Genomic DNA, 23856 nt, shown 5'->3' on the forward strand with positions numbered 1-23856 from the left:
AGAGGCGGAAATGAACATGGACAAATATGGAAGCATTCTATCCTCTAGGACACATAACCCAGGGAAGGTTTTTATCCAGCTGCAGTTGGAAATAAGTATCCAGGTCTTCTCTCTTTAGGGAAAATAAGACAGTCCACTTCTCCTTAGGTTATAAAAGTACTGATGCATTTTCACCTGGATTTTTTTGTTTCTTGCTATGTGGGCATGCCAGAGAAGAAAGCATAGAGAATAAAAATAGCATGATTATCTTTTTTACCCTTAAGGATTCTTTGGCACTATTAAACTGTATAAAGATTATCCATCAACTCTCAGTGCCTTATATGACATAGTGTATCTTAAATTTAGGACCATTAAAGATCTCTGAAACTGCTTTTGCATAAATTCATGAAAAGATACCAACAGTGACAGGATACATCAAATTCTGAAAATCAGCTTTTTCTATATATGTACTGGGGGGGGGGAGGTGCACCACACCCAGAGTTGCTCAAGGCTTACTCATGGCTCTGCACTCAGAGACCACTTCTGGTAAGGCTCAGTGCGTCATATGGGGTAGCCAGAGACAGAACTCAAGTCAAGGGCCCTGACTGACATACTATAAGGTCCTCGGCCGTTCCTATGTAATTCAAAGATATCCTCAATTCAAGCATTCTTCTAGTTTCTTTCTACTTTTAAATTATCTAAGACAACAATCTTACCTACATTGCATCCCAGTAAGCACAAGATAATTATCTGATTGTTTAAAGTTTCAGTAATTTTTTTCCATTAGCTACCTGTGACATATTCAATATGCCAAACACAGTAACAAGTCTCACAATGAAGATGTTACTGGGCCCGCTCAAGCAAATCAATGAACAGGACAGTGTAACAGTGCAGTGCTATCATTGATGAAACAGGATACAGGAGATGTTAAAAATAATGTACTCTATCATGATCACGATCATCCTGTTGTTCGTCGATTGCCTCGAGCAGGCACCAGTAATGTCTCCTTCATCCTAGCCCTGAGATTTTAAAAAGTGCCATATTCAAGGCTCTTTCAGGGTTAGGAGAATGAGACCCATCACTGTTACTGGGATTTGGCATATTGGGTACGCCATGGCGAGTTTGCCAGACTCTGCTGTGTGGGCAGGTTACATTCGGTAGCCTGCTAGATTATCCAAAGCAAGAATGAGATAATAAGATGTCGCTTCTAGGAACTGGGTTTTATAGTCTCTGGGTCTTGGCCGTTGATGGGATTACACAGTGCGGGGGGAGGGGGGCTTGGCAGTTGGTGGGTGTGACCCCTGCCTACTGGAAGATGGAGGATCTGGGTGGAGGATGCTCAGCCCCAATCCGAGCAGGCTTAGAGATCTCAGGCCTGGGATCTGCATGCCTTTGTTCCTCTGCTGGTACCTTCATGCGTGTGGAGAGTGGTCTCAGCATGGTTCTGGAGGTCTTCAGCTGCCAGGACTCTGCTCGGGTGGGGAGGGAAGCTCAACCCGCCCCCCTCCAAGGGGCCCCGGTGAGGACAGCCAGGTGCAGGGTCAGGAGACTCTGTGTTGTTCTCTTCTGGGAGCTGGTTTTTATAGTATCTGGGTCTTGGCCGCTGATGGGATTACACAGCGCCAGGGCCAGTTGGTGGGTGTGACCCCTACCTACTGGAACATGGAGGATCTGGGTGGAGGATGTTCAGTTAAAAATAATGGAAATCAGATAATTTAATTGAGATATACATAACACTATTTAACTTTAAATTAAATTTTCACATATACTTGAAATATTTACCCAATTTGATCATGGGCTGAGTTAGCAAATTTGTCTCAGCAAATTTGAAAAGACTGAAATTTTTTAAGTGTGTTCTTTAATACTAAAGAATTTAGCAAAGCCCAACATTTTTAACTTGGGTTATAGCAAGGTTACAAGATACAAAGTTTACACACCAAAAGTCTATAATGGTCCAGAAAGATAACAAGGTGCTTGCCTTGCATGCTGCCAACCCAGTTTGATCCCTGAGCACAGATCCCTGAGCATAGCACAGTCCAGTATGGCCCCCAAAACAGGAAGAAGAAAATATTTTAAAAAGTGAAAAACAAAACAAAAAGCCAAACAAAATAATCAGTAAACAACCAGAACTTAAAATGTATATTTATTGCACTCAGGAAATTCTTAAATTTACTAAAATATGTATGTGATAAAGAAAACTACAGAATTTTGACAAAGTTAAAGAAGTAAATAGAGATCCTTCATGTGCCTGAGTTAAAAGATTCCATATGTTAGGTAAGTTCTTCCACTCTACCTTCCACTCAATAATCCCATTTAACACAATCCCATTCAAAAACTCAGCAGGACCAGAGCTACAGGACAGCATGTATTTGCCTTGCATGCACCGCCAGGAGTAATTCCTGAGTGCAATGCCAGGTGCAACCCCTGAGCACTGCGGCATATGACCCCCAAAGCAAAAATAAATAAATAAAATGAGTGGTTTGCTTCCTGTTTCTTTATATGAGTTGCAATGTTTTTTTTTCTTTATTTTTTAAATCTGGGCAAAGTAACTCTTGAAATCAACAAACTGATTTTAAAGTTTCACAGAATGGCAAAAAAACCATACTAGCCAACAGAGGACTAGAAAACAAAAACAAAACAGATATGGAGAACAGATATGTTTTAGCTTCAAGACAGTATAAAGCTATGGTATATTTTAGCTTCAAGACAATATAAAGCTATGGCACATTTTAACTTTAAGAATTAGTATAAAACTATGGTAACTGAGACAACATGGTATTTGCCAAAAATAAGGTGTCTATAAAACCTCATGGGAAGGGGGGCGTTTCGCTCCGCCCTTCACGCCCTACCGAGGCCACCAGTTGCCCCCCGCGAGCGGCTCTCCAGCACGGCCACGACTCCAGAACACAGAAACCAATCTCTTAACTATCTGACTTTCAGTAGAAATACTTCCAGGGTCAATAGGTTAAATAGCAGAAATCCAAAACCAACATTTAATTCTTGAACCCAGCTGTAGAAAGCAAATCACTTCACAATGCTCTTTCAGCATGTCTGATTTGGGGGGGGGGCGGTAAACTCTAAATAATAGTGGTGAATCTTTTATTGAAACAATGAATCTAATCAAAGCAGATAGAGTGTTAAGTAGAATTCATCTGCCTCACAGGGACGGGGAGGGGTGGGGGTGGGGTTTTATTGGGGTTCTTCATGGTAAAAAATAAGTATTGGTAAAGGGAAATGTGTTTGATATTTGCATGACTGAGACATAAACCTGAAAGCTTTGTAACCTTTCCCACAGTGATTCAATAAATAAATAAAAAATAAATAAATAAGGTGTCTATCAGTATAATAGAGAAGCCAGAAAGAGTCAACTGACAAAAGAAGCAAAAATAATGTAATACAATATAGTCTTTTCAGCATTTGAATGCAAAATTAATCTACACACTTTATACCTTTCATAAAAACAAACTTGTAGAATAAAGCACAAGATTAGAAAATATTACACCCTCAAATATTTGTCTTTGCTTGAAAATATACTAATGGCAAATGATCCTCAATAGAAGTTTCAGAATGTCATTGGGGAACTTCAAATTAAATTGATTTCAAACACAGTGAAACTCTTAGATAGGCCAAAAGAGAAACCTGAGTTATTAGATAGGTCAAAAGAGAAATCTGACAGTACCAGACGCTGTTGAGGATTTGAAGCAACTAGAACTCTCATTTATTGCTTTACATGGTGATGTAAAAATGGTACAACCATTTTTGAAGGTGGTTTAGTATAATCTACCTCATTTCTTCACAAAAATCAGTCAGTTCCTACTAATGCATCTTAGATGAAAGAGAATGAATTTTGGAGGTGGGGGGCCACCTAGGTTCTATGTCAAGCCCCCATTTGCCCCATCTCCATTCCTTCTGCTAATGTGTCTCTCCTTCTCTCAAATAACTCTTGCTTCCTGACTTTCCTCATTGGCTTGATGATGAAGATGATAATGAGAATAAACACTTGGAGTCTACAGCGGATGATCATGAAAACTCCCCCCGGTCCAATCCAACATTTGAACCTCTGATTTGCTAGGCTATGATATATGCATCACTTCTTCTATCCCAGTTTGCATTTGACATAAAACTGGCATTATGCCAGTTAAATGAACAATTTCTCCATTAGTATATATTTCCTCGGCCCCGGAGGAGGAAGGGCCGAGATCTCCAAGCCTACTCGAATTGGAGTCGAGCATCCTCCACCCACATCCTCCAAATTCCAGTAGGCGGGGGTCACACCCACCCCCTGGCCCCCTGGCGCCGTGTAATCCCATCAGCGGCCAAGACTCAAAGACTACAAAATGCAGCTCCCGGAACCGCGCGGCCGAATTCGCGGCCGCGCGACATCTTATCTGAACATCTTTTTATGATATCTCATTATCTCATTCCTACTCTGGACAAACTTGCAGGCTATCGAATATAGCCTGCCCACAGGGCAGAGTCTGGCAAACTCCCCGTGGCGCACCAAATATGCCAAATACCAGTAACAATGATGGGTCTCATTCTCCTAAAAAGCCTTGAATATAATCTCAGGGCTAGGATGAAAGAGACGTTACTGGGGCCTGCTCGAGGCAATCGACGATTAACAGGATGATGAATGAATGAAAAAAAATATATTTCCTACAAATAAATGGTGTATGAGGCATCATGCTAAGAACTGTGGATCTACTAGGGTCAAAAGGAGGATGGGAAAAGAAACAGATAAGAAACCTGCCTCCTCTTCCAATCTTGAGTGTCAGTGGGAAATAAACTAGTCACTTTTACAAGGAATGCAACTCAAGAACGTCCACTATTGCCAAAAATTAAAACGAATTTTGTGCTTTAAACAACTGCCTGTGGATTGCTTTCAATTTTCATCCTGTGACTCCTCTAAAGGAGATGAAAAAGTTACTGGCATTCTTTCTTTCAACTGTTTAATTGTCACCAAGTTATTTTTAATTCTGGAGGTGTCCTCAGGTACCTTCTGACATTAATTTTCTTGGACAGTTGGAAAAAATTCTGACTCAATTTCCTGTTACACAGAACGCAGCAACCAGTTTAGATCACAGTTCAAAGAAACTTGCATCGTGAATTCACTGTTCCCAATGTTCTCATTAAGAAAGACCAATAAAGGCTGGTCTCCCACGAATCTGAAATGGATGAAGTACATCTCTGGATACTTATCCACCTATTCTGATTGAACACTCCCACTATTTTAACTTCATAAATATGGGGATATTGTTGTTACCACTGTCTTGTTTCGTTGATTGTGTTTGGGATCAAAACTCAGGGCCTCACCCCTCCGAGGTCTGTGTTCAATCACTTACCCACATCCCCAGCTCCCTTATTGCTGATTTTAAGTAACAACTCACAGTATTTGCCTCCTTGTGGAAGATTTTAATAGGGAACTGGAAGCTCTCTTTCCTCCCCCTTTCCCTTCTTTCCCTCTGCCACTTACATGCACCACAGCCTTTAACATTCCTGAGAGATCACTTCTTTTGATGACCTGAGAACTGATTTGGTGAGAGAAGTTTTGGAGCATGCCTACTCAGGCTGGATACACTCATTCAGAAGCCAGTGGATTTTATGGAGCCTGGCTAACAGGGTAATAATCCCCCCCAACCCCATCTGGGGATCAGGGATAAAGCTCAGCTATAGAGCACTTGCCTTTCATGTATGGGGCCTTAAGTCTGCAAAAAAAAATTTTTCTTTAAATGCATAAAATGGGCACGAGCAATAGCACAGTGGGTAAGGCATTTGCCTTTCATGCAGTCAACCCAGGTTTGATTCCTCCGCCCCTCTTGGAGAGCCTGGCAAACTACCAAGAGTATCCCTCCCACACGGCAAAGCATCACAAGCTACCTGTGATGTATTCAACATGCCAAAAACAGTAACAACAAGTATCACAATTTGCTGTGATATGTTACTGGTGCCCGCTCGAGCAAAAATCAATGAACAATGGGAGGACAGTGCTACAGTGTGAATAAAATACCTTCCCAAAAGCTGATATAGAGGTAGACCAACTAGTACAGTAAAAGGTGTTCAACATCACTGATGAAAATGTGAATCAGGACCAGCATGAGCTCTTTCCTTATCCCTGTCACAATGGTATCAACCAGATACTAGAAGCAGACGTCTTGTTTAGGATCTGGGTGAAGGACCCTTGAGCACTGTGAGTGGAAATTCTGATTGATACAGACAATATATAAAAAACAGTAAGGGGGCCAGAGAGATAATCCAGCGGGGAAGGCACCTGCTTTGCATGCAACCCACCAAGGGTAAACCCTTGACACCACATTCTGTCACCAGAGCCCTGCCAGGAGTGATACCTGCCTATAGAGCCAAGGGTAAGACTTGAGCACAGCTGGGTGTGGCCCAGACGCCCGGTTCAAAAAAATAAACAGTGTGAATGTTTCTCCAAAAAAAAATTAGGACAGAACTTCCATAGCATTCATCAATTTCACGTCAATATATTTAAATAAAATCTCTCCTAGCTGTATCTGCTCCTGTGTGCTTACTGTGGGACTATTTACAATTGAAGGTGGAAGAGGTTGAAGGTGGCCGAAAGGGACAAACTTGCATTTATAAGGTAAGTTTTGGGCATGAGCTCCTCAGTATGGAGACATTATTCCATCTTTGATTCACATATTTGAAAGTGGTTAAAAGAGTAATTCTTGAAAATCCTTATCAGAAGATTAAAAACGTAATTATATGTTGTGATCACTATAACCTAGACAATCATTTTACAATCTACAAAAATATCATTTTGGACTGTTTACCTGAAACTAATGTATGTTGATGTCATTTAAGGAAACAAACAAAATACCCATTCCTTCCATCTTCATGGAAAATGAAACAAAATGTCTAGTGAGGACATTTTTACAAAAAGAAAGATAATTTTCCCCCCTCAAATAATAAAAGAGGCAGTGAATAGAATTCCCAGTATAGCCCCGGCAAAATCCTGAAAGACAGAGCTATTATCAGCCTCAAACCATCTTGAGAACCTTAAAAAAGAAAACAGTCTTCGCCTCCCACCAGACGTGCTCAGAGGAAACTCCCAAGTTGGAGGAGACAAAGTGAAGGCACTGTCTTGTGTCTACTAAGGCTTTGAGGAAGCAAGTGTTGAGTGGAGTTTATTTCCCATCCACGAGGCGAACCTCTGACACTGCACCATTCAATTTACTTCTCTGTCCTGTCCAACTGACGCAGGGTAAGCCCTGTGAGGACCCAGGAATGCTATGACCACTGAGCCAGGACAAGCTCTCGCGTGGTCTCGGAGGTTAATAGTAATGGTCAGGAATCCTCCACAGACCCTCGAGATCATTTCCTAGAGAAGCACAGAAGGGTCCACGAGCTGTCTGACAAGCACACTGGCCACCCAAGGAGTGATCCCAGAAGGACAATTTCTTGTGGCACGCTCCTAGACATCCTGGGAAAACAGGGTCATGAAGTGGAACCCCAACAGGAGGAGTGAAAATGGCTGACAGGGAAGAGAAGAGGTAAACCTGGGCCCTGTGCTCCACATAGGAGAGCTGGAAAGAGCCCAAGGTGAATAACGCCCAAGGGGGAGCTTTATGCCCCAGAAGTGGGAAAATGGTATGACTGGCAGGAAGACTAGGCAGGAAAAAATCCCTGCATTTCGCTTGGGGGCCACAGCAGACTCTGCTCAGGACTTACTCCATTTCTGCACACAGGAATCACTCCTGGTGGTGCTTGGAGAACCCTATGTGATGCTTGGGATCAAACCTGAGTCAAACATGTGCAAGGCAAGCACACTCCCTGCTGTAATATCTCTATAGCCCCAAATTCCTGAATTCTGAGGCTCACATCAAGATCGTCTAAACTACAGGTGTCAGAGGGGACAGAGGGAAGTGAGCTGACATGGGGGAGGGGGCAGAGCCTGATTGTTCTGTCTCTCTGCCAAATGGAGCAGTGACCTAGTGAGAGTGAGAGGTATCTGATTGCAGTGTAACATGTATGCATTAGTGCCCCCGAACCACACAGAAATGAATAAACTCATGGAAGAAGTAGGAGGCACTTGTAGTTTCCACCAATCAGGTGTCTGATGATTCTCAAGATAATCGTTTAGCATACAAGACAATAAAGCTTTCTTTTTCTGTGTCCTTGAGGCAGACCAGTGAACACCTGGGGGCAGGCATTGCTCCTTGCACTCCCTCTGTGCCACCTCTACCCGTCAGCTGAGACTGAGGGATGAGGAGATGCCAGCTGTCAGAACATTGGCATCAATCATGGCAGGTGGAGGAGGCAAGGGGTCACCTGGGTGATGTGCAATACTGAGAAGTGTCCAAAACCAAAAGGCATCTGAAGACTCTGGAGGCAGAACTAGGGCATCAGACAACTGGCCTTTGAGGACTATCGTAGTTATACTGAGAATTGGAGATTGACCACAACATGCTTGGTAACAAGTGTGACCACTGTGAACACCCCTACCTCCCCCCAAAAAGTAAAAAGAAATATTTGTGTAGAAACCTGTTTCAACACTCAACCTTTTCAATAACTTCAGTGAACAAGAGGTTAAGTCTACTGTACGATCTTGTGACTATGAACCTAAAATCACGACCTTCGTGGCCATGGATTAATAGCACCAACTTATAGAGAGTTCCAAAAGTCTCCTGGAGAAGAAGACTAGCCTTTTGAAAATATGCAATTTTATCTGTTTAACCCTGAAATAAAATACATCTTGTTCTTCCACAGCAATTTTGGGAATAATCAGATCCTCTCAAGTTAAACTTGAGAGTAAATAAAGCAGGAATCAGATGCCTTACCCCATGTCTACACAAAGCCTTGCACTATAGGAGAGAAATGTGGACATAGCATCACTTAGGAGAAAGACTATAAAAGATAATTTACTAAACCTCCTGTTACATACTTCCTCTTTCCCAATTATCTACACATTCTACTTTCTATAAATTCAAAATTTATACCTAAAACCTAAAACATACTGCAAATTAAGTGACAATAGGTTGTCAAAACCCAAATGTTACTAAGTTATTAACTTATTAAGTAGACCGCTAATCACTGGTAGCCCCTTGGAATAAAGATTTGACAAATGAGTCTAATCTGCTTGACTTAAAGGAACAACTCTCATGGTGTAGAGAATAATCCAGGAGAGCATGCTGTGGGAAAAAAAAAACAAAATAGTAGATTCACTTGTTTTAATACAGCATTTTATTGAGCTCCATAGTGATCTCTGTGGTTGACTGGGACAAAAACAAAGTACAAAACCTCAATTTCTAAGGATTCTCCATATACCATTCCAGAACAAACCTACTCTGTCCAGTCAAGCCCTGGCGTCTGGTTCCTGGGGCCAACCCTCCTGCAAACTCTAACAGTATGGCCTCTTGTGCAGATTAATCAGAATCTCTTTCTCCTGGAGAACAATCCAGTGACAGATGGGTCTCTTGGGGCTCCAATGACATGATTTTCCCCCTTGGAACCAACATGAGATCATTTTTTCAGACAACTGACAAAACTAACCCGGATGCTGAAACCCTATGAGTGTGGTGTTGTAACCAGAAGAGGTTCTCACCAGAACCTGAATATGTGGGCACTGGATCTTGGGCTGAAAAGGCTTCAAAGAGGGAAAGTTATGACAGTGCTCCTGTTTAAAAACATTTCAAGAAAGAAAGAAAGAAAGAAAGAAAGAAAGAAAGAAAGAGGGAGAGAGGGAGAGAGGGAGGGAGGGAGGGAGGGAGGGACGGAGGGAGGGAGGGACGGAGGGAGAAAGAAAGGAAAGAAATAGAGAAAAGGAAAATAATGAAAAGAAAGGGAAGGAAGGAAGGAAGGAAGGAAGGAAGAGAGGGAAGGGAAGGGAAAGGAAAGGAACAAAAGAAAGGGAAGAAAGGAAAGAAGGAAAAACAGCAGTCTTTATTTTAGGGTGGTGGGGGCAGTGCCACACTTGGCAGTGCTCAAGCTAACTCCTGACTGCACAAGGAATCAGATACAGTGCCAGTGATCAAACTGGCATCAGTCACATACATGGCAAGCGCCTTGACCCCTATACTATCTCTCTGGTGGCAAAGAGTCTGTTAATAGGGTCTTTCCAGCAGTACCAGGGCCAATGGCAGAGTCGGCAGGGCTGTCCCCAGGGCCTCGCAGATCCTCACCCATGGTAGGCATGCTTTCTTCTCTGAAGCTCTCTCCTGGGCCCAAAAGCAGGAGTCTAAAGCCACTCTCGATCCATGCAGTGAACAGATGTCCCTCCCAAGAGGAACAATTAGGCGCGAGCATATACCACTTGTTCAGGGAGACCTTTAGATTTTCCCCTCTTGTAGGAAGCAGCGACAATCTGGATAATACCTGTGGGTCCACTCTCGTTCCTGTGAGAATCGGGTGGACCTAATGACTCTTGCTAGGAAACAGGGAGCTCACAGGCAAGGGACTTTTGCAAACCGCAGTGACACCTCCCCAGCTGGGGCAGATTCAAGAGCATGAGGTGTTGGTAAAGATCTTATCTTGCCTATGTCTGAGCTTTTCCACATCTGTCACTTAGGAATGAAGCTATCTGTAAGAGAGGAAGACCAGAGAGATAGACAGGGATTAACGCACTTGCCTGGCACGCAGCTGATCTGGGTTTAATCCCTGGTAACACATATGGTGCCCTGATCCCTACCAGGAGTGATCCCTGACTACAGAGCCAGAAGTAAACGCTGAGCATCACCGGGTGTGGCCCAAATACTTCCTCCTCAGAATAAATTAAGAAGATTATTTTTAAAAAGAAAAAACTAAAAGGAAGCCTTTCTCTTGATGCCAGATATCATCGTGATTAATCACTTTAGTTATGGGAAACAGAGTGTTAGCCATGCACAGGAAAAGCTATGGGCAGACAACTTCCACATTTTAATCACCAACAAAATTCTTTCCTACATTACTCGAAGTGATACTAGGACAGTGGAAGAGGATCTTGGACACTTTGGTGGTGGCAGAGGGCAGTAACTTTTTACACCAAAAGCACAAATATGCACAGTACTATAAACCAAGACATCTTGGTTATGAAAAAAAATCTTTCTGCCTTTAATCGTTAACTCAGACCATTTCACTCACATAAATGGAATAGCTACAAGAAAGATGAATGCACCACACTGCTATGAAAGCACATTTTTTTCCTCCAGAAAGAAATCATGCACCATCAACCCTTCACTGAGTTAAACAGCCTCTGATTCTCTTACCTAACGCCTCCTCCAGTCAGTGCGTGCAGCTGGGTTGCAAGAGCGAGGAGCAAATCACAGGAAGCCACTGGTATTTAGGGCTGGCATAGCCCTACACGAAAGGCATCAAGTTTACATACAGACACACACACACACACACACACACACACACACACACACACATGCACAAACCAAAAATCTCTTTCCCGAATGTGGGGAAAAACAAGCCAACAATAAGCAATGACCTGTCTGGGAAGTTGGTTACCACATCACCAAGAGAGGGGACATTCAGAGGTGACTCATGGTAGTCCTGCTCCTCTGCAGCTCCCAAGCTTGCACGCTCCACTCTGCACCAGGAAAGGCCTAAGTCCCTCCCCCCTCCTCCCCCCACCACACGGGGGGGGGGGGTGGAAGTGCTATGGCCACTTTTGCAAATGTGCAGAAGAGAGCTGTGTCTGGGAACCGTTTAGAAGGGAGAGACAGCCTGGTCGCACACTCAGCTAGGGTGGAATTGGTAGTGTGCCCGTGAGCTGAAGCAGAATGAGGAGCCAGGCGCGTGGCTCATGTTGGCCTCAAAAGAAATTTTGCAAGAGCAGCATCAAAGTAGTGCATAGCAGGGCCTTAGTGAGTGGATGAGCAATCAAACGCCCACACAGAAGAATTCTGCACCTCCTCAAACTCCATCTCAAACTCTTCTCCACTTCTTTTCTCGCCTTTCCACCACCCTCAGTCCCTCAGCAACTCCTATGTCCAGTCATCTCCTCTTTGGAATGTGGGGGGGAAAATGAGACTCTGAATTTCCAAAGCAGCAAGAAGACTCTGGACTTACTGTGCCCCAGGGTCAAACTTCACCAGGGAAAAATGAAATAAGAGGAAATGAGAGAAGTCAAGCGTCTCTGTCTCTACCTCTGTGTTACCTACCCCCAACTAGTAAACCTCCCTCAACTCTCCCAAAAGAACCCAAATGTCCAGTAGGCATGCATGTATAGTGGCACTGGCACCTTCCACCCTCACTGATGGATAAACAGTGGCTGATAGGGAAATACCTGGTGTCTCCTGGTATCACACCTCTTTTTCTCTTTCTCACACTCTTCACACTAGGGGAAACCCAATGCAAACCAGTTGCGCTCTCTGCACTGCCCGGCTTCACTTTCTAGAGCAGTGGATTTCAGTCCGCACACCTGTACTGGCCCTCAGGGGTAGAGAACGGAAAACCACCGAGCTAGCACCCTGGTTATAAATGCAGGTGTTTGGACTGGTGCACAGGGCAGAAGTCGGCCCACAAGTATAAATGATGGCTGTGCTAGATGACCCCAAAGGAAACGTTCATCAAAACAACAGAGAAACCTCTTCACTAACAAGCATTAATAATTTTCTGAATAAAGTGATCAGTGATTGTGCTTTTTAATATTCATCCACCACTAAAGGTGTGTGACCTTGCATTATTTGCTTTTGTCTGGAGATGACAAAAAAGTTGTTCCTGGAAGTACACTGAGCATGCCTTTGCCTCAGCTCCTCAGTGTTTCCTTATAAATCACCCTTAAAGAAACACCCGAGGCAGAGAAAGGGGATTTGTCTGCTGCATTTGCACCTTCTTTGCCTGGTAGCACCAGTGGGGTTATGGACACAGCCAACTTCAGCAGTTAATGCGACTGGGCCAGAAAGTCCATGGCTTGCTGTCCTTTCCCGGTGCCTCATGCTGCCTGACATGGGACAAGAAGAGTGTCCCCCTCAGCATGTTGGGTGGACACGACCAGAGTGCCCCAAAAGATGAAGCTTATATGTGGGAAGAAACAAACACTCCCAGCTTCTGTAGGGTCTTAGCTTGGGAGGCCTAGAACTCACTTTGGCTGACTTGGACTGTGCAGAGGAAGCCAAGGAGTTGCCAGGAAGTAGGAGAAAGGATCTATGTCCTGTATGGATGGACAGTGGACAGAGAGGCAGGATGTAGAGCATCTTGGGATTCACCTCCCACAAGAGACCCAGGCAGCCCTGCAGCCTTGAGCGACCTGGAGACCTTTTATCAGGGTCCCAAGCCATAGTACAGTAGGGAGGATGTTTGCCTTGCAAGCGGCTGACCCAGGTTCGATCCCCAGCATCCTATATGGTACCCCGAATGACACCAGGAGTAATTCCTGAGTGCAAAGAAAGGAGTAACAAAGAGGCCCACATCCAGGCCTTACCTGCATCCACTGAATTATAATGTGGATGAAATACAGGTGAGTGAGCAGGATCCTTATTTTTTGTGACTCTCCAGGCAGTTCCAATGCACAGATCACCGGAAACCCCCCTGGGACACAATGTGTGAAGGAAGAGCTTCAGAAAAGTTCAAGTTTCTAAGAGGCGGGAGACTGAAAAATTCATCATCACCTTTTACTGGGTGCTTGGCTGCTGGTCCTGGGTCTAATTCAGAAGTGACATGCCAATGGCTTCTAAGAAAGCCACATGATGAACTAACTCAGGAAGTCCCAACAGGGTGACCTGCTTTCCGCCTGCCTGGGACCAAATGGTCTCCTGAGAGGGAAGGCCATCACTCAAAGTCACAGCGGAGTTGTCTGTGTTCAAGAGGACAGCTGGTCCCTGGTCACCTAGCTCTGCATCCCCACACCCACACCCACTCTATCTGTGATCTGGGTCTCCTCTACTTGCATCTGTCTCTGAAACACAGACCCATCTGTGACATGTCCTTGCTCAATGAATAAATCAGACTTTTGCTGACTGTAGCCTGCCCCACAAACCTGCACCATGTGGGGGGGCATGCTAGAAATGGAAATGGGGGGATTCACCTCAAAAATTGAGATTGGGTGGAAGTGGTGTCCAAGAATCTGAGATTTGAAAAACACAAAGTTGAAACACATGAGAAATGACTGCCATGCTCTCTACTGCCTTCAACGCCACTGTCCGGCCCACAGAAAACAAAATCAGATTTCTGGGTTGCAAGAGAGGTATAAAAAGCATCACAGGAAGAATCCATCAATGCCAATCGGCCAGAGACGCCCTGACAAAGAGCAGCCCACATCTTCAGACACACACATGTTCATCATCGTGGCTGGCTTACTTTTTGACAGTTGTCTTAGGGGTCACATTAAAATCTTTGTCATCTACCATCGGGGCTGGAATCTGTCTCTTTCAGGACACACCAGGTCGCCAAAGGCCCTGCAACCTGGAAGGAACGCTGCCTCTCTCTGGCAAGCCAAACAGAAAAGCAAGCCTTTATCTTTGACATTTGAGCTTAGAAGTAAATGTCATTTCGGTCGCAGTCAGTTAGAAATGAAGTGCTTTTGAACTAGCATGGCTAGAGTTTACGTAAGTGAAGGAGAGAGTTCTCCGCAGCATGTGACCATCTGAGTTACATGAATCAAAACAGATTTGTGCGAACTTCCATTGTCTATCTATGGATGTGAATAGGTGCCCAGAAGCCCAACAAGTTGGAAAAGAAAAGGCTCCAAAGCAAAGCACTTCTTCTGAGTTTTGTTCAGTTGTTTTGGTGGCTCACCTGGCAGTGCTTAGGGCTCACTCATGGCTCAGTGCTCACTGCAGAGCACACGCCCTAACTGTACTATCTTTCCAGTCCCACAAAGCACTTCTTTGGTGTTATAATGATGCATAGTAAAGTAAAACCATGGTAAAAGCATGGTATCACTTGTGACACACACACACACACACACACACACACACACACACACACACACACAGTCAGATTTTTTACTAATTCAGGCTGGGCTCCTGGCTGACAGAACCAATTTTCTAATCAGGTCCCTTTACCATTCAATTAACATATAACCTGCTCCTGAAGATAGTGGAGCAAACAGGATGTTAAAGGCTCTTTTCAAACCCCTTCCCTCCCTGCTTAGATAAATTATGGCTTTTTTTTCAGTACCTCACCAGTCTCTCATTTAAATTCAAGGAACATGAATGGTGGCCCATGTCTCCTCCTCAGAGATGAGAGGTTCCAAGGGTCTGAGAAAAAGGCTGGAGAATGGGGATGCACATGGCCCCAAGTCCAGGTGCCGCCTCCTCTGTACTGTGGGGCTGGCGGGAGAGGTTCAGCTCCCGACATTCTGGGGACATCAAAACTCCTGAGTATAGTATAGTACACAAAGACAAAAAAAGTAAATTTAAAAAGTACATATTCTGGAAAGCAAATTCACTTTTTCATCTTTGAATCAGCTGCTAAATGCATCTCTAGGGCTTGCTGCTATGAATTTTTTTAAATTAAAAAAAAAAAAAGAAAAAACCCTCATAGTGGCCCCATGAATAAATCTAAGTAGATTTCAACCCAGGACATAAGCTGGGGCACCAGACTTCTGAAGGGTTTGCAAGTAACTTACTGAAGTTAACACATCTGAAAAAAGGATCAACAAGTCATTCCACCTTTAAGGATCCAAACTGCTCTCCTAATTGGAAACATCCAGCAAGACAGATACTGTGGGACAGAGGAAGACACTTCGCCACTTCCTCCCCTTCCCAGTGGGATCAAGCAGGGTGGTTAGTCTTGTTGCTGTTGCTGCAAATCCCTTTCCTCAGCGGAACCCCTGAGTGCCTCATCTGGGCTTGCCTCTGGGTCAGTGTCAAGCCAGGATCCTGAAAATCCAGCCTGAATGAGGTGATGCATCAGACAGGAAGGAGCCCAAGGAAACAAAGGAGGGGGATGTGGGGGTGGTGGTGAGAGGGTGGGAGGGCAGGGACAGTGAAGGTGTTGGAGGCTGGTGCGGGTATGCACAGAAAGAAATTTTAAGCCCCAGACTCAAAAAGGTGACGAACTAGACAGACCCCTGAGTGAGAATGGAAGGATCCAGAAGGAGAGCTCATTCTTTAGAATATCAAAAGGCCTCAGTGGAGTATTCCTGAAATAGGAGTCTGCATCAGCCCTGATCTCAAGAATATCACTTGAATCACTTCACTTGTCGTCCAGTTATTCATCGATTTGCTCGAGTGGGTGCCAGTAACGTCTCCATCCATCCCTATCACATGTTAGCATAGACCAATGGCATATTGGGGGCTCTTTCAGGGTCAGGGGAATGAGGCCCATTATTGTTATTGTTTTTGGCATATCAAATATGTCACAGATAGCTTGCCAGGATCTGCCGTGTGGGTGTGATACTCTCAGTAGCTTACTGGGCTCTCTGAGAGGGAGAAACTGCTCTCAGGAATATACAACAAAGCAAATGAAATCAAAGTGATCGTGATTTTTTTTCATTGTAACACTATTAATATACATGCAAATGCAGAAGACCTACCATGTAAGATCAGACGTCGTCACCGACAATGCATGATCAAACCTCTCTTTCCAACACAGAGTAGAAGGGTCCTGAGGTCAGTTCCTGCCCCGGAAGTGACTATGCATCTCAGAGTGCTCATCTAGCCCCTAACTAGCAACTGTGGCAAGTGGGATCTGTGTTGCAGGCATCATTGCACCTCTTTCTGGAGTGCTGAATTCATCCATTCCCAAACCCCCTCTCATTCAGGCTCAAGAGTGCAGGGCCATGGAATATGAGGAAGAGGAATGCAAGAAGTCAGATAACCAATGCCCATTTTGCCCAGGAATCAGCCAAAGAGGTCACATCCTCCCTGCCAGGGCCCCAGCTCCTCTGGATCAGGAGCGTAAATTCTCGGAATTAGAAGCATTCCTTGAAGTCGGGTCAACAAGAGAGTCACCGACAAGGAAACATTTAGAAAAATAATAAGTGTCCTTTCTTCTCTGCCAGATGCCAAGCTAAGAAGCACGCTGCCATTTTTGTTTTGTTTTGCTTTAATTCATTTTTCCCCCAAAGGAGCTCTCATGCTTTAAATTGGTATTCAAAGTATTGTTTCACGCTTAGAATGCTACACTGCCACGCCCACTACTTCCCATGGCTATCTTCCAGAAAGCTCCCATCAACAATTGAAGAGCAGCATTGCCATCTCCACACTTGGCAGACTCTGAGCCTCTACAAGTGGCAATGTGACTGAACTGAGCATAGATAGACAAGCCGGAAGGAAGAAAGGAAGGAAGGAAGAAAGGGAGGGAGGGAGGGAAGGAGGGAGGGAGGGAGGAAGGGAGGAAGGAAGGAAGGAAGGGAGGGAGGGAGGGAGGGAGGGAGGAAGGAAGGAAGGAAGGAAGGAAGGAAGGAAGGAAGGAAGGTGTGTGTTATCCCAAAGCCATTCTTCTTGAGCAATACGGAGTTGGGTGAGTGAAGACAGACAGGCCTTGGGGCCTTTGGTGTTGCTTTAGACAGTATGATCCCAGGATCCCAAGCCTGACCCTGTCATGAGCCAAGCAGAAAGGAACGAATCCTCCTCCCAATTCTGCACACAAATGAGAGAAAGAATCCGGAGTTCCGACATCCGTCAACAATCAAGAATCAGGGACGCTGTCTCGTTTGCCAAGGTGTCAAAAATCAGATGGGCTGACCACGTAATGAGATTTAAAGACGACTGCTGGACTAGAGCTGTTACCGACTGGATTCCATGCAATGTCAAAAGACCGTGTGGCCGCCCACCTACCAGATGGTCAGACTTCTTCATCAAGATCATGAACGATTGGTTTGAGGCTCTTTGTGTTCCTAGAGCGAACAGACACCGTTGGGCTACACTAGCACGTGACAGGGACAAATGTAGACGTTACTGGCACCTGCTCGAGCAAATCAACAATTAACGGGAAGTCAAGTGATCAAGTGATTCTGCACACACCAGTTCTGCATGGACTGGAGAGGCACCCTTGAGCACACCAGACAGCCATGTGTGGAAAGCAGTACAGACGGGTGGAGAGCAATTGCGGGAGGCCCCTGGGGAACCAGAGGTAGCCTGGAAGATGGGAGACCCTTGTACAAAGGCCACAGGATAGTGCCACCTGCTGCTCAGGAGGGTGTCAACAGGCCTCGCTGGGTGATGGCAACATACAGCTCAAGCTCAGCCACTGGGTTCCCTGGACAAAGCGTTACATGGGGCTGGGGGTGTTGGAGGGCTGCAGGTAGCAGGGATGCCAGGGTCTATCTGAGCTACTGCCTGGTAATTATCAAACCTGCCTGTGATCCCCTGGCCTTTGAACCCACACTTGTAGCTACATCAGGACCATTTGGCTGTGACCCTGGAATGTCCTGACCGTGCTGTGTATCTTCTCTCTCGTCCTTGCAGTGCCAGGGATTCTGAAGGACTCCGGGGAACGTCCATGAGTTGCAGGTCACCAAACAGTTGCATCACATCTTCCCAGTGCAGCACTCACTTAGATTTAGGCTCTGAGAGGGGAGAGGTGCAACCGAGAATGCAGCACTTCTCAATATTTTTTTCCTACTTGTAGCCCCTATTTGTGTAATTTTCACCTGTGGTCCCCTGGGAAATATCCTGGACTGAGGAACACTGGCCGAGTGGACCAATGCTTAACATCAACCATCCAGACTTACTAGCCATTCTGCTGGGGATTGAGAGTGTCCACAGGATTTCACTGTCCCTAAGGAAATCATCAGCAACAGTGACCCCTGAGTGGGGCGATCTGAACCGCATACTCCCTGTGTTCATGGTTAGATGTGTCTCTGTGCCAAATGCTCAAGCTTCAGCTGTATTTCCTGGCTCCCTGCCTGATAGTTTACATCAGGCCGTCTACCTGCAGTTTCAAAAAAACTGCATCTCACCCTCCTCTCCATCCACAGATTCAGTATCCTCATGGTTAGATGTAGCAAATTCCACAGACTTCCTCTGAGTTCTTGAACCCTCCTATGTAACTCCACCAAGTTCTGTTCTGTCTACCTCCCTCTGTTTCTCTTCAAGCCCATCCTCACCTCCTGGATCTCCCCTGGGGCTACTAACAGCATTAAACAGAGGGTCCCTCTCAGCCTATCAACTCCTTGGCAGGGAAAAAAGCAAATGACCCAGCAGCCTCCTAGAAATCTCCCTTCCTTAAGGAACAAATAAAACGTGATCCCAGTTGCACGGAAGCTACACCCCCCTCTGTCCTACTGTCCCTGGGGGAAGGTACCCTCCACTCTGCTCTGGAAAACCCTGTTCCAAAGCATTCTCACGCATTCTGCAGATTGCACAGCCCAGCACCCTCCTGAGCTGGCCTCAGTGTGCCTCTGCCACCAGGCCTGCAAGTTCACGTATCTCTGCTCATGCCTTGTTCTGCCTGAGAAACATCAAGCATCTTCCTGTTCCCTCTAGCAGGAGGTCACCTTTGCTCTTTTCCACAGTCCAGTCCAGAGGACACATGAGTTCTAATAACTGGATCATCATATGGTCTCGTTGTTTGCATATGTATACCTCATTAGACTTCATTATTTATGTTATGTGTATCATTGGGCTGGAGCAACAGCACAGAGGGTAGGGCGTTTGCCTTGCATTCAGCCGGCCAGGGCTCGATTCCTCCATCCCTCTCAGAGAGCCCAGCAAGCTACCGAGAATATCCCGCCCGCACGCCAGAGCCTGGCATGCTCCCCGTGGCGTATTCAATATGCCAAAAACAGTAACAACAAGTCTCACAATGGAAACGTTACTGGTGCCCACTCGAGCAAATCGATGAACAACGGGAGGACAGTGCTACAGTGATATGTGTTGCTACAGTGATATGTGTAACATTGAAGAAGCTCATGTGGCCCAACCATCCAAGTCATTGATTTGCCCCTTGTTTCCAGAAGGCACCCTGCTTTCCCTGTCTAAGGGAAATGGTAAGCACTTACTTCAGCTTCATCACTTTTGATTATCTGTATATAGAATATTATCACATCTACATCTATTCCTGTAAGGATTATTTTTTTTTAAATTAGTTTCATATTTTACACAGGATGAAGATACTACACGGTAATCTTTTAGGCAGTTTCCACTAAACGTATAACTCAAATCCTGTCATATTGTTATGAGCATGTCCTTTCTTCATTTTGACTATTGAATAATATTCCCCTGCATGGCAATATTGTGCTGGTATATGCATCATCCTCAGTGAGAGGCAATGGACTTCTCTGCATGTCTTTACTACAGGAACCAGACAGAATATTCTGGTACATTTTTCCTGTGGGACCTATATAGCTGCTTCTCTTGGACACAAATCCAAGAATGAGTTGATCCATGAGATCAGAGTGCAAAAATGTTCAAAGAGGGCAGAACAACAAACCTTTCCCAGAACCATTATATCAGGTCTGACTCCCACTGGCAACGTGAACCACCTTTTCCATTGCTTGGTATTGTTGAACTTTTAAATTTGGGGTTAACCAAACAGGAATAAAAGCTTATCTCCCTGTGGCCTTGACTGACATTTCTGTCCTTATGAAAGTTAATCCTTATCCCCTTATCCCTATATGTTCACTGCCTCTTTGCATTTCCTCCCTGTGATGCTTCAAGGACTCAGCCTAAATGTGCCCATTGCTGCCCCCTTGCCAAAACCCTCACCATGGGAGGATCCCCTCCTACTGATGCACTAGTGGTTCCTTTTTCTATTCTCTGTTGCACCTAGCAATTGGTCTACCTTGTTCACTGATGTGCTCTCTGTCTCTCCTCAACTAAAATACAAGCTCCCAGGACACTGAGGGCCTTTTGTGTGACTTCTCAGTGCCTCGAGCAGAAGAACTGTGTTGAGGACAGCAGGGGCAGAGCTAGCAAAAAGAGATCCAGAGACACTGATCCCCACGCCAGCTCCCCACTTACTCGCTACTAGAAGACCCCATGACTTAAATCATCCGTTTCTCAGCTGACCCGTGAGAAACAGAGTTAACTTTATGGGTCCTTGTGAAGTTTGAGTGAGTTTATCATTGCTTGAAAGAAAAAGTAGAATAGTACCACGGGCATAGCAAGTGCCTGAGTAAAAGTTGGCTGTTGTTATTACTGTGGTACTATGCTCGGGATACTTCTTGGCATGAAAACGCCAGGCCTCAAACCAACCTGAACCTGAGGAACGTTCTCCTCTCCCACATACTCTGAATCCCTGGGTCTTCTGGAGAGGAAAGTAGAGGTAGTGAGACACACCCAGGCCCCTGCTCCCGGAAATGGGGGAGTTGGGGAGGTCACATAGTTAAGAAGATGATCTGCTAGTCCCACACATGAAGACTGTGAAATCACAAATCACAGGCCCGGGAGGTGGTTCCCAAGGCTTGCTGGATAAATAAATGACTCTGAAACCAGCCTCCCATCATCCTCCCCTAGAAGGCACTCTCCACATTCTCTAGGCTCTCCTTTAGTGGGGTTCAGATTTTCCAAGAAAGAAGAAAAAATGGGCGCTTCCCTCTTTCTTGGGTCTGTGGCCAGGGGTATGTCAGAGAAACAGAAATAGGTTGAATAGGACAGGTCAGCAGGGAGCAGGGAGGGAAGGTAACCTGGCTGCAGGGAGAGATGGAGAGATGGGACATTCCGGTCCCCCGTGGCATGGGCTGGCCTCTGGCTCAGCATGTGAGGAACAGAACAGAAGGGAGCTGGAGGGAATCCCTCCCTCCCGCCTGCCAAGCAATTTTTCGGTTGCAGGAATGAGCGGGGGCAGGGAAGAAGAAAGCAGAAAGGCCAGGGAAAGGAGGGGTCAGGCGCCCTGAAAGGGGTAGGAAGGAAAGCCCTAAGCAAACTTCACTGTATGGTGGGGGGCGGAGGGCCGCTCCCCACTCAGCAGGCACCCCCCACCCCACTCAATGTCACCGCAGACGCAGACGCCGGCTTACCTGGTGCCTCCAGCAGACGCTCTGTTCCATCGGGCACCTTCCTCGCCTCCAAGGGCTCAACTGGACCTTGGCGAAGTGCTCCCGGAGGCGGAGGCCAGATGAGATGCCGCCACCGAGAATTCCCGCAGGCTCTCCAGGAGGAACTGCTTCCATTGGCGAAGGATGGGGCGTCCTGGCCGGGAATGACTCTCCGAGTGCCCAATTCGGTGACAGCTCGCCCTCCTCCCCCAAGGAGACCTCACAGCCGCTCCCCCCTCGCCAGCCCCCCGGGGCGCCCAGCACCAGCTGCCGGGAGTCCCGGGGGTCACGCGCGCGCGCTTGGCTGGGAAAAGTGGGGGCGGCCAAACGGCGTTCCCCTGGGGATCCCTGGCCTCCGCTACACCCCGAGGTCGGCTCAAGTGGGGGTCCCCTTTGGAGAATCCAGCTCTGACTGGCCCGCGCCCGGGCTTCAGCAGCGGCCCCGCAAGGGCTGCCCCAGGCGAAGCTGGGGACTCCCTCCTCGTCCTTGGTGGGCAGGGACGCGCCCGGCGGTGGGGGGGAGGGGGGATCTCCCCCTTGAGGCTCAGGGTACTGCCGACCTTGAGGCTACCGTGGGGCGTGCATGCGCCAAAACCTCATGCGCGCGCTCCCCGAAACACACGCACCCCCCCCCCACACACACACACACTCGCACGCCATTCTCCGGGATGCACCCCGAGCCCCACAGGATCCCCAAGACCAAATTTGGGGATGCTTTTAATGCTAAGGCTTGCATGGAAGTCACCGGGCTGGGGAGGGGGGGCGAAGTGTGTGTGTGTGTGTGTGTGTGTGTGTGTGTGTGTGTGTGTGTGTGTGTAGGGGGGGATTGCTCCTCCCCAGCGCCTTAATTTTAAGGCCCCGCAGCTTTTTCGGGGCTCACCACCCCCCTCGCGGCAGGGTCGGGGAAGGGAAAACAGGTCGCCCCCCCCACCCCCCACCGCAGGGAGCTGCGGGGGTTAACGTGCCGGCTTCCCCGCGCCGGGGATCTCCCGCCCGCTCCCCCTGCGAGGGCGCTTCCCGCCCCGCGCTATTTATAGCTCAGCTTCCAGCTGCGGCAGGGAAGCCACCAGCCCCGCTCAGCTCCGCTCTCCCTACACGGGGGATTTTCATAGATTCTGTGAATGGCAGCAATATCTGCAGCCTTCTGGATTTTGGATTTCTACCGTGGAAGGCTGTCTGGCGTCTGTATGCCCTAATTTGAAAAAAAAAAATTTTTTTTTTTGGAGAGGCAAGAGGATTTTTGTGATAAGAGGTGAATTGCAGGCTGGCAGTTGGTCTGAGGGCTTGGGGGAATGGGGGTGGGGATGGAGGGGGTGGGGAGTCTTTTGTTAGCAGATGCCTGGGTACAAGCCATCCTTCCCGCCCCTACTGGCTTCTGCACCTTTTATGTTTTCTGCACCACACACCCTGCTTGGGATTTTGTGTCTTCGTCACCTGGTTAACAATATAGCAACTTCAAGGGGAAATGTAAAAAAAATAAAATCCCATCTTCTGCCATGGCATTGACTGCTTACAGAGTCGCAGGACTGCCTGCCAGGAGAATGCACACTGCCCTGTGTCAAATCCCACACCAATCCCCAAGTTCACCCCCTCCTCCCAATACAGACCCCTAATCCGTTTCCCCCCAATAAAGAACAATTACAGTGCTGGTTGTGAGTTCCCACCCCAGTGGATCCCACTGGTGAGCGCTACCAAAACAACATCTGCAGTGGCCTAAAATAGATGATATCACACCAGTCTTGAAGGTCTCTGCTTCCAGATCTCATCACCCAAATACGCTTCCCGAGTCTCCATACTGTGCAAAGCCCTTGAGAAAAAAAAAAAAACAAAAACAAAAAACAAAAATACAGCAGTACAAAAGAACAGAAATTTTGACCAAGCCTATAGACCCAAGTTAATGGGGATCTGTCCAAGCCTGAAGCCCACTACAGGGACTATCCCAAGGGTTCAAGAATAAAGCATAAAGTGTGCTGTACTATTTCTTGGGCGAGGACCCCGAAATGCAGCAGAACATGAAGGGGATAGGTCTTAGAGCACTCCCCCCTCCCCCGCTGCACCTCAATTCC

The 23856-nt window shown here is 46.5% G+C and overlaps 1 protein-coding gene across 1 annotated transcript in view; it reads right to left on the bottom strand.

The window, feature by feature from the left end:
• KCNN2 (potassium calcium-activated channel subfamily N member 2) overlaps nucleotides 1-21983 on the bottom strand; it is a 373511-nt gene extending 351528 nt beyond the window's left edge. The window contains exon 1 of the mRNA XM_056116709.1: nucleotides 21773-21983. The gene's annotated coding sequence lies outside the window, so the exon portion shown is untranslated. The remainder of the gene's footprint in view (nucleotides 1-21772) is intronic.
• Between the last annotated feature and the right edge of the window lie 1873 nt (nucleotides 21984-23856).

Source organism: Sorex fumeus, unplaced genomic scaffold (assembly GCF_029834395.1).
Source record: "Sorex fumeus unplaced genomic scaffold, SorFum_2.1 ptg000033l, whole genome shotgun sequence".
NCBI classification, from domain to species: domain Eukaryota; kingdom Metazoa; phylum Chordata; class Mammalia; order Eulipotyphla; family Soricidae; genus Sorex; species Sorex fumeus.